The sequence below is a fragment of the Ambystoma mexicanum genome, chromosome 3p (genome assembly GCF_040938575.1).
Source record: "Ambystoma mexicanum isolate Mex_15411 chromosome 3p, UKY_AmexF1_1, whole genome shotgun sequence".
Classification (NCBI taxonomy): Eukaryota; Metazoa; Chordata; class Amphibia; order Caudata; family Ambystomatidae; genus Ambystoma; species Ambystoma mexicanum.
Genome location: NC_090925.1, coordinates 262,604,488 through 262,616,316, shown reverse-complemented (window position 1 = coordinate 262,616,316; position 11,829 = coordinate 262,604,488).

The following is an 11,829-nucleotide window of genomic DNA, read 5'->3' as shown; positions in this document are numbered from 1 at the left end:
TGGCTTCAGAGCTGCCAGAGGCATGGAAACGTCTCTCCTGAACACCCACGAAGACTTGCTCTCTAATCTCGATTCCAACTCTCCTTCCGTTCTCATCCTTCTTGGCCTTTCCTCTGCCTTTGATACAGTCAATCATGCCACCCTGATAAATCGGCTCTGTGATAACTGTGGCATCACAGACCTGGCTCTGGACTGGTTGACCTCCTTCCTATCGGACCAACCTTCCCAGGTTCAACTGGGCCCTTTTCTCTCCACCATCTCACTTTCCACCTGCAGTGTCCCTCAAGGCTCTATTCTCTTGCCTTCTACCTGGCCCCTCTGGCCCATTTGATCTCTGCCTTCTCTCATAACTTACAGTGCTATGCTGATGACATGCAGCTCTCCTTCAAGCTTCCCTCCTCTGTCTCCACCTCTTCCTCTCTCATTCCTGACTGCCTGTCTGCTATTCAGGCATGGTGCACTGCTAACAAACTCTGCCTTAATGTCAGTAAGACAGAGATCCTTCTCAGTGGGACATCTGGCCCATCTTTCTCTCCCACACTCTGGCCTCCCTCCATGGGCCCCCTCCCCTCACCCTAGTGTGAGGCAAAAAACCTTGGTGTAATTTTCAACTCCTCTCTCCTTCTATCCAAACATTCCAGACCTTATCAGCTGCATCTCTGCGGAGACATTCTCCCTTTCCTCACCTTGCCCTAGAAACTCAATGTCGCCCGAGCTTTGGTCCTCTCAGGCTGTACTACTGCAACAGCCTCTTCCTCAATCTGCCTAACTCCACCCTTTGACCCCTTCAATTAATCCAGAACAAGACTGTGAGACTTTGGTCTCAGGCCCAGGGACTGCATATCTCCAGCCCTAAAATCTCTCCACTGGCTCCTGGTTACTGTGAGGATCAAGTTCAAGACCTTTGGCACCATCCACAAGGCTTTCCGGGGCCTGTGACCCCGCTACATCCAACTCTCTCATCCTAAATATCTCCCTGATAGAGCCCTTTGGCTATCTAACTCTCTGCAGATCAGATCTTTATCCAAGCGGAGAGTGGGGGGCAGATCTCTCTCCTCTTTAGGTGCCTCCCTCTGGAATGGCCTCTTTGCCCCTCTCGAACTTGAGCCGGATCTCCTTAAGTTCCGGAAGCTTCTCAAGACCTTCCTTTTCTCTTCTTCCTTCCCTCGTCCCCTCCCTTGATAATGTCCCCATCTGCCTCTTGACTTGCTGTCTGGTTCCTTCAGAGTCTCACAGGGTACCAGGCCCCCTTAATCCAGTCTACCCCTGCACTTGGTCTCCGCTGAAACCCCTCAACCAGCACTTGCCCTTCTGGGTCCTGCAGTAGCCTGGCTGAGCCTGCACCCTTGTAGCCCCTTACCTCGTGATTGGTTTGTGTGACCTTCTTTCCCCTGGTTCTGTCCACCTGGCCTCCCCTGGCACTCCATTTCTTCTCACGGGCCCTCTATCTCCTTTTCACTTCTCTCTACTGCAGTTGCACGATCCAAATATCATGAGGCCTAGTAGGATTGTTTTCTTTTGTCCACTACCCTCTTGTCTTGTGGCGCCTCAAAACACATTGTGTAGAGGCGCATTATAAATACCCAATAAATAAATAAAATAGGGTGATGGACATAGCTTCATGCATTTCCTTCCCACTTGGAAAGGAGCAGGAAGTTTGCGAATGGAAAGTGATGGGGGGAGGGGGGGAGTTGAGCACTAAGGAATCTGAAAACCCTGTTTCTGGCAAGAAACACCCAGGAGTTCCAGTCGCTATGAAAGTTGCCCGTGGCTCAGGGGCTTGGCATGGGCCCAGTAGGGCAGCCAATGTCTTGCTTGCTCCCTCTTTGCCCTCAACCCCACTTTCCCAGTGCTGTCTCCCTAGTCTAACAGATTTCTCACTGGCCATGTGTGGTGCCTGTGCGGGGCCACCAATGCCATGTTTTAATGCCTAGGCCCCAAGCCTTGAGACTGTTTGGTTTCTTCAGTTCTTTTGGATTCTTTGTGGCCGGGGACTGGCATCAGGATAACTCTACAATTAATTGCAACTTTTAGTGATGGGAGCCTTACCAGGGTGAATAATGTGTGGGGCCGCCTGTCCAGTGTCGACTAAGCAAGGTGGCCCTGAGTCTTGGTTACCTAAGTGGGTCCCTGCATGAATAGTGGTGTGTTGGAGTGTCGTGTGGGGGGTCGTTAATGCACCGCATACACGCATTGAAAAGAAACCGGGAGATTATAGAGGACATTCTTACCTCTGTGTGAGGCTGCACTGAAATGAGAGCAAAATCGAAACTGCATGCAGTGCCTTCTCTCCTGCTGCTGGTGTCAGCATTACATGAGTTCAGGAATCATTCAGGCTCACACCAGCAACAAGGGACTGTGTCCTCTGCTCCTATCTGGTCTCCAGCCAACGGCCACCCACGTGGCAGGAGACATTGTGCCATTCCACCTGCAGTTTAGACTTTCACACTGAGGGAGACCTTTCTCTGCTCCCTTAATGTTTTGTGATCTGTAAACATATGCAAATCACTGGGCTGTGCAAATGTGGCAGAGCCTCTATGTTGGCCCTCAGAGAACTTCATCCGGATGAAGTACCAATTCTGCCCTAGATGTGTGTTTGTATGTATGAGTTTGGCACTCTGTGCAGTGCAAGGTGGGGCTTTTGGAGAACAGAAACACGCTGGAAATGGATGCAGCGCCAACTCTTAGTGTCCCCCCCCCTGTGCAGTCCACCTCTAAAACAGTTTTTTGTTTACCTCCACTTTGCTATAGGGCAGGCTGTTCCCCACTAGACCAAACAAATCAAATAAATGCAAAACCAAATCGAAATTGAACACCAGGCACATGCATAAAAAGGCAACAGCAGAATAGATCATAGAAGCTGCTGGCGGCCAACGCAAGTGCTTCCTGTGGCATGTATCCGGGAAACCTAGCAGCCAAACGCTTGAAATGAATCTTCCTCATCCAGCCAGTCCCATCTCTTGGGGATACTATACTGTGGATGACTCCTTTCTGCAGGGCCACACGCATCCTCCGTGTGGATGGCTAGCACTCAGACATCTGGGGGCGCACGGTGATGCCCCTGTTTCGAGGTCACCACTGGTAATGGTTTCCTACTCAATTTCTTCACAAACCTAAAGTCAGAGGCTTCTTTTCCATCTGTGTCTCCTTCCAATGTCCGCTGTGGCGAGTGTAATTAGAACATGGTACAACGTCTGTCCTCCCTTTTTTAGAATCTAAGTATTCTGTCCATGCAGTGCGCAACCTGGCACCCTACTGAAGGGGGTGGATAATGTGTGCCAAGTATTCTTGAGGCCTATTCTGACTTAGGATCTCACCGCCAATTCTCACGAAAAATACTCTCCTCTAAGGTCAACTTCACCTGATATCCCGTCAGACCTGCTCAACTCGCCGTTCGTCAAAACCGATTAGTGATGGCTGGAAGCTTTTGAATGAATCCTAACTTCTGCCTTGGGACCGTTGATTTTCAGTCTGCCACGCCACTGTAGATGAGAAAGACCGTATGCAAATTGGACATGAGACTACCAACAACTCCACTCATGGTTCAGTCTTTCCTACAGAGACCACTTCCTGCCTGATCTGACATGCAACTTCACCCTGCCGTTTTCAGAAACGGGCCTTTTCAGGGTCTATGTTACCCTGGGGCTCAAGGTGACTCTGATGCCCACCCTATTCCACCCCCACTTGTTCACCTTAGCTAGTCTCTTAGCAGGCATGGTTCCTCCATACGGGGATCCAACCCAGAGCTCCCCCAAGAGAGCGCATTCACTGCATCACATAAACAGCCTGCACCATGATGTTCTGGACTGCGACTCCCCTGATCCCACATTATTGACTATGCTGGCTATGGCTGATGGGAGCTGCAGTCCAACAAAACCAGAAAGTCACAGATCCCTGGGCTAGAGAAAAGAACACTTGCATGCCTATGCAGACCTTATATATACCAGAGACAGGCAAGCACATATGCTCTGTCTCTTCCTCACTCTTCCTCACCATCTCCCCCGCCCCCTCTACTCTCTGTGATGCCATCACTTTGACTCACAGCATTCACCAACCAATCATCCTTGTGCACGGCCCTGTTACTGGGGAACTAATACATTCACAGGCCCACACTTAGACAATGTTAGCATTCTGGGGGAATGCCGGTGGACACGCTGCCAATAGGGGGCCTCGGTGGTCAGGACTATTAACAGCGGTGCTTTACCTCCACCGGGCATCGAAATTCGGCGGGATTGGGATTGAGAAGGGGGCCAGAAGGGCGCCGGTTAAGGGTACGGGTGAAAGGCGCGTAGACTTGATCATGCTTTTCGGCTGAGGAGCATTTCATTTCTTACTCTCCGTTTAAACAGGTTAGGGATACGTTGTGCAGCCAAAGCACATGCTTCTCTGTTTTCATTGTGTTGTATGCGATGGTCATTAACCTTTTTTTGTGTGTGCAACACACATTTATTAGACCAAAGCACTGAGCAGTGTAAGGTAACAGCAGCAACAATAATAAAACTGCTTCGAATCGTAAACACCATCATGCATTGTTAAGGACACCATGGTAGGGTGCCCACACTTTGAAAATAAAAAAAAACGTTACAGGTCACTGACAAAGAAGTAGGACTACAGCTTCAGCTGTGAAACTGTAGTCTTACTTCTATGTGGGTGGCCTGCCCCATGTCATGTTGCAGCGACCGGGGTCACGAGGCTATTTTAAGTTTAAAAAACCCATCCCGGATTTGTGTATCGGGTGGTTACCATCCCGGTTTTTGGCAAACCGATGGAAAAATCATGATATCTGGCCTAAAACTGGGATGGTAGCCACCCGATCACCAAATCCTGGGATGGGGTTTTTAAACCTAAAAATGTCTCAGCTCCCCGCGTCAGAGGAGCAAATACAATACCGGGACAGTCCTGGGGAAACAGGGATGTCTGTCTGGTCACCCTACACCATGGCAGCCAGATATTCCTGACATTTTGAAGGTACCAGGATTCAGTTGGTCTGACCCTGGACCCAGTTTGAACGCATACGTTTAGTCCGTGTTTGACAAGGTCTCCAAATCATTTCTAAACTCTGACCAGATGTCCTCCAGCCACAAACCTGGGCATTTCAAGTTACAATAGTGTATTTCCAATTTCGCAGCTCCACATGAGGTCAACAGTTACGGGAGCTCTATGTCACCATTAGAGAAGAATTCAATGCTTTGACATAAGGAGACCCATTGGCAGCAGGTCATTAGAGGCCTTGGAAAGGCCACTCGCTCCTCCAGTCAAGCAAACAAGAGGCAGGCAGGGGTGACAGTAAGAATACCAAGCCAAATGTCTGTATTGATGGACATGACCACATCATTGTCGCTGCCGTATTTCGTACATGCTCCATTATGTGATATGTCGAATTTGGCCTGTCTAGCTGGGGTAATGTATGCTTGATGTAACAGCTTAACTGTATTGGCTTGTTCTGGCATTGAGGGACACCAGGTGGGTGTAATTACTTGCTATTTTCCATTCTGATGTCTTTTAGTGTTGTCCCCATATTTTTTCCCCACTTGGTCTTAATGTTCGGCTGAAGTGGGTTTGAGAGGCCCTGCGCCAGTTTGTATATCGCAGATATTACATGCATCCCACAGAGGCTACAATATATTTTAAGAGGGAAGTGGGCGCTGGCTTGTTGGGGGAAATTGGGGTCCCATGCCTGGAAGGCTTCTCTCATTTCGAGGTACGGAATGCGAGGCCCAACTTTCCCGTCCACCACCACTGTGCTGGTAAATTGCTCCTTATTCACGAAGAAACCCTCCGGGTACATATCTTTTGAGACGTACAATTCCCAGCAGGGCACAGGGCATATAAGTAAGCATATTGTAAATGTTGTATTGATTTGTGTTGATTGTGCATTGTATCCATTTAAGTAAGCATTCTGTAACCTACGCCGTGATACCTCAGCGTCTGGGCGTATAACAAATGACAAAACTAAAAATAAATAAATAAACAGGAGCCGCTATCCATTTGTCACACGTCGCTGCCAGAGTTTGAATCCCCAGAGTGCTGGGGGAATGTTGGGGGAGTGTAATACCTATACGGTGATGGAGCCTTGCCCAGCCATCAACAGTGCAGCTAACCGGGTCGAATTTACACACCTCTCGTCCCCTTCGGGAGATTACTAGAGACTGTAGAGGGTGGGGATGCACGGAAGTATGCTCAGCTGGGTGTCGATAGGGAGGATTGTTGGGCATCCAGTAGGACGTGAAGTGGCCCTGAGATGCAAGGGAATCAAGTTCCTGCCATACCTGGGTCTGCCAAGGCCCCTGTCCAAATGATCTGGTGAGCACCTCCTTTCGGATCCGAGGGCATTTAGGGTAGCAGATTAGCTGAATTATTAGAGAACGCAGCTGTTAAAAAAAACCAGAATATTTTGCAATGGATACAGCATTTTGGGGCGAATAGACATTTTAGCGAGGGAGACCCTGCCCATGTATAGGGTGGTAATGGCTTCCACTTTGACACCTAATTGAGCATGGGCGCTATTGCCTGCCAATAGTTGTGCATAGTCTCTGCTGATTGTGATGTTCAGGTATTTGACAGAGGAAGATCCCCATTTATAGTCCCTTATGTTCGGTGGACATACAGTGGCTTCGGTGAGGGGCAACAGCTGAGATTTAGACCAGTTATTTCTCAGACCATTTGAGTAGCCTCTGGCCCCACGGGGCCCAGCTAGTAGGGCTTCATGCTTGTCCCCTAAGGGAACACTTACACATAAAGACGCAGACACCAGGGTAATCAATGTATTTTATTTAATGTGTATTGTGTTATTTCTGTGCGTCTGCTGGGTATATGAGTTGGACTAAACCACCCAGCCCACCATGCGGCTGGTTGGAATATTTCATGAAGAAAGAAAAAGAACAATAGAAATGAACTCCCCCCCAAGAATGGGCTGAGCAGGGGAGAAAAGAATCGAAGGAGGGTTTGAAAAATAACAGCTGAAAAAAGACAGTTCAGAGAGCGTAGTGGAGAAAAAAGAGAGAAAGAAAAAGACTTACCTGTGGCGGAGCTCACTGCCTTGCACGGCCCCCCCAGGGTCTAATTTATAAATGTGCCAGGTGGCGCATGGGGAGCCCCCCTCCCAGAGAATGATACAGAGGTCTGATCTGCTCATGCAAATGGCAATTTGGCTGCCCCAGGGCAGTGGCCGCTGTCGGCCAGCTGGGGGGCCATACCGGACAGGGCCAGCAGTATCCAGAGCCCAGGCAGCATGCAAGATGCTTCCTGGGCCACTAAAGAACAGCCCTGGTTGGGCCACGTATAAGGGGCCTCCCAGACCAGGCTGCCCGGCCATGCTCCTTATGGCCCACCTCATGACCAGCGAGGCAGGCTGTTCATAAAAGTCCTCCTGGGCTGTGTATGCCAGGAGCAGCCAAGGAGGTGAAGAGCAGAGAAGCAGCGAAGAAAAAGTCCCTGGTTGGCCTCGCCGGTGAAGAGGATGAGGGAGGAAGTCCCGGCTGCTCTGTTGTGCAGCCCAAGGGAAGGAAAGCCCCGGGTCACCCAGTGGAGCAACCCAGTTGAAGGCCAGTGGCTTGCCCCCTGTGTCTCGTGATGCATTGCTGAGGGGGCTGGGTAGGCTAGAAGCCCCATCAATGCCACGGGCGCACAGCCGTGAAAGCAGCGCCATCCCTGTTGCAATGGGGACACCGCCTGAAAGTCAAATGGCCACAGGATTGCAGCATTGAGCGTGGCAGCATCTCCTTGACAACAGGGCTGGTGCCACAAGACAAGATGTCGGCTGCAGGCACAGCAGTGATGTGGGGTGGCCCCCACGCTCCCAGGGTTTTTTCCCAAAGATGTTCCCATAGCGCGAGTGCTGCAGTGAGCACTGGTGGGCCCCCCAGCCAACAGGCCCACCCCGAAGACTGCACTAGGCCATGGAGCGCAGCAGTGGCAATAGGTAGACCCCTGCTGGGGGCTGCCCAGGACAATTGAAAGAGTATGTGGAGCGCAGTGATCGCGGGTGGCTCCATGTGGTGAACGGGGCCACCCAGAAGAATGAATAGTGGAGCCAGGCCCCAGCCATCAATGACACAAGGCTCAGCCTGAACCAGCCAACCTGAAACCAGCCCTACATTCTGACTAGCATGAAACCAGCCCTACAATAACCAGCTCATCCATCAGCTTCATGGCCAGCCAGAAATGTTCCAGTGCCACCAAGGACAGACCTATGGAAGGTACTGTGAAGGCGGTGATTGACTGCAGCAGTCACCCCATTGTGACATTGCCTGTCATAAAGAGTTTGGCGGTATTCCGGTGGTAAAACCGCTGGACTACTGCCAAATGGAATTACTGTTACCGCCACTTGGTCTGGTGGATTTACAGCTGGATTACAAGTGGTGGAGTTAGTCCTTATTTTTTGGAGTCCATTGAACGCCATGCGGATTTTGGCAGAATTATCACACGCAGTAACTCTACTGATTCGTCATCTGAAAGTTGGAAGATTTACCTCCAGCACGATGCTGGAGGTAAATCCTCCACTCCAAGCCAAACTAGGAATATAGCAGAGTGGTAAAAGTGTCAGTAATTCCGTTACCACTAATTTTGTACTGCTCTGCCATACTCGTAATGAGGGCCATAGTGTTTTATATGTGTTATGTGGTGTATGTAAGTATATTTATGTATGCACAGTTATATGTATATATTTAATTACTGTTATGTAGGGTATATGTTAAATAGGGGGAAGCATAGCTTTTGGGGTAATTGTTAGTGGGAATGCTAAGTAGGGTTAAGCACTAAGTAGGGTAAGTTATTAAAGATAAATAAGGTTGTTAAGAAGATGAAAGGAGGTTGTGAGGATGGGCTTCTAATCACCTTAACCCAAAGCAGGCCCACCAATTAAGGAGCGAGTTCACGCTTGTACGTTAAGCAAGTTTACTGTACAATCGGCTGGGAGGGGCTAGATGATTCTATAGAGTCAAACTAACCTGAGTCTCTTTGAACCACGTAAATTGGCATATTATGTCTATTTTTGCAACAGTTAAAATACTCCCATATACTTTATTACAAACCACCCGCAAATGTGATTGGTCAAAACCTATACAAAAGAAATCCAATCTTTCTCCAATTCCCTTGTTCTTGTTGGTCACGATTCTCTTAACTACCATCTTCAGCTCATGTGGACAACGCACCCCTTTTTAGGATTTGTCTGTGGTAGGTCGTGACATCATCACACAGCTACACATTCACATACAAACATGATTTATTGTAAGTCCCAAATGGCCTGAGACCTCCTAACCCTGGACGTAATTGCACATGGTTTGCAATTGTACTTCAAACAATAGGAAGAGGGGAAGAATAGACAGGTACCTTTTGTACTGGTGATAACCATCTCACCCACCCCGACTTGCTGGCGTCTTCGGAACACTCTATTCTAAATGACTAACAATTCAGCACACATGGCCTCTGGTAACATCCTGAGTAAAAAATCAAAACCCATGAAGTATCAGTCAATTATGGCCTCAGGCGTTCCTTCACACCAAGTTTATTTCTCGTCAAAAAGCAAATGGCTGGATCCCACTGAATAATAATTAACAAGCTCCCAGGCACTAAAAAGATTGCATCTTCCTTCCTCGATACTGCCAAGCCATAAAAATCCTGGGCCGGCCTGTTGGCTGACCATCTGCCAAATGTCGCGGTTATTTTACTCCTTACCTTTCCTTCAGCATCCAAACCCTGCAAAACCAGTTTTTCCCATTCACTTAGAATTCACCTCGCAAACCCTGACTGCAGAGTTTAACCAATTTATGAAAAGAGCACACTGCATGTAGATTTGTAAATACCCCATATATGTATATCAGTGCATGCATGTTTAATAATTACTGTGTCTTCTTCACAGTGGGCTCTTCATGACAAATCCCCTTCCTCGGATGCACATTATAAAGTACCTCATTGCCCAGCTTCTAAGCGCCACATGGCACACCATACCATGATTGTATTTATATTTCATTGGTAATTTTGACATTTATCTTGCTGCACAAGTACAAATCTTAAATGTATCAACTTAAACACAAAATAACACTTAAAGTAACACATATGCCATTCTCATTAACTGTGCTGGATACATATAAAATTGCAAGATCGAGTCAACTTCGCTGTTCCCCCAGTCACACATATGGCACACTCAACGTGAACCCCTCTTTCTCATTGGGACCTTTACTGTCCACCCCAACATTCCCCCCTTTAGTTAATACTTTAACTAATAAACCAAATTCTTGTTCTGAACCATCTTCTCTGGGAAAAACCCTACAATCATCTCTCACATTGGTCCCAATATGGGCATACTACTCCGCTGAATAAACCCCACTTGTCCCCCCACCATTTCCGCAATCTACCAGCTGCTCCACACAATCATCCCAACTTGGTGGAGGACAAAAGACAGCTTCAGTCTGAGTACCCATGTGAATTGAAATGGTAGTGGTTCTAGCTTTGGACAGGGTCACAGTCATCATGGCAGCTACTTTGGGTACCTGGGCAGAACAGCATCATAAGAGCATTTAACAAGAACAAAAGATAACCAGGAAAAAGCCAAAAATAAGCATGACAATTTTGACAGCTAGGCTTAACCAAGACGGCACCTAAGAGTCCAACCATGGGTCATTTGTGATTCATGCCTTGTTCTCCATGACCACCCTAAGCTTGTGCAAAGCAGCAATAGTCTGAGTCAACGTCCCATTCTCCGAAGCATTGTGAAGCACAAATGTGCAGCAGGTGCTCCTTATCTCCTGACAGACCCCACCCTCCATAGCTGTTAGGAAGTCGATGATGTACGTGTTCTGCAAGGCCATGAGCCACAGGGCCTGCAGTTTTTCCTTGATGGAGCTGAAAGCTTATTCGGAAGCATTCACAGATAGCCTGAATTCATACTGGGTAACCTCAAGCCAATTTGCGTTTGCTGCCACTTGGATGCCAGGTGGTAAGAAATACATTTTCTGTATGACTAACCAAACAATACTGTTCCGGGATGTCCATCAAATCTTTTGAAGATGCTGCTGACGGGTAGTTTGACCGCATGGTCCTTCACAATAGTCCCTCCTTTCCATGATCAGACCGTCGGGTGTCCTTGTGTGATGATACAGTCGACGCATGGGGAACAGGGGACAAAGTGAGCACAGATGTAGTTTTGAGCATCGGGCAGGTGAGGTTTAAATGTTCCTCAGGAATAACAAGGATCGGCACATGTAAAGTGGTGAAACTGCACACATCTTGCCAGGCTGGAGGAAACTGTAGGTGTACTGTCCTGAAGTCCAAGAAATGTAGAGAAGTGCAGCTGCAGTTTTCATTTGTGCCAGCAGGCACTGTGCCATTGCCCTTAACATATAGAAAAAATGGTTATATGAACCTGAATAGGTTTTTCTGGCTCCTTGACCCATGTCAGATACTTTAAATATTTCTGCCACATTCTTTGTTTACACGTGCCACACGTTCTTCTGAGAATACCCTCATCCCGCCAGTTCTGCAACTCTTCACTCTTTGCTCCCATTGGTTATTGATGATAATAGCCCCTTTTAAACTCAACTGGACTATTTGCATACATCGAACATTCTTCAGTTCTTTACGATCTTTAGATGAACATTCTTTGTCACAGGTAAAATAGATGCTGTGACCGATTGGCCTTGAAACTGCTCTCGGACCACACACAAAACTAGGTGCACTAGACACAGTGCCTCTGCTAAATCTATTTCATCCGGGATAAACACCCTAGCGGCAACAGAAGCATGGGGGATGAGAGAGCAGATGAGGCAAAATCCTACAGATCTATCTCTCCCAACTCTCCTCATATGGTTATAGCATACATTATCCGCTGCA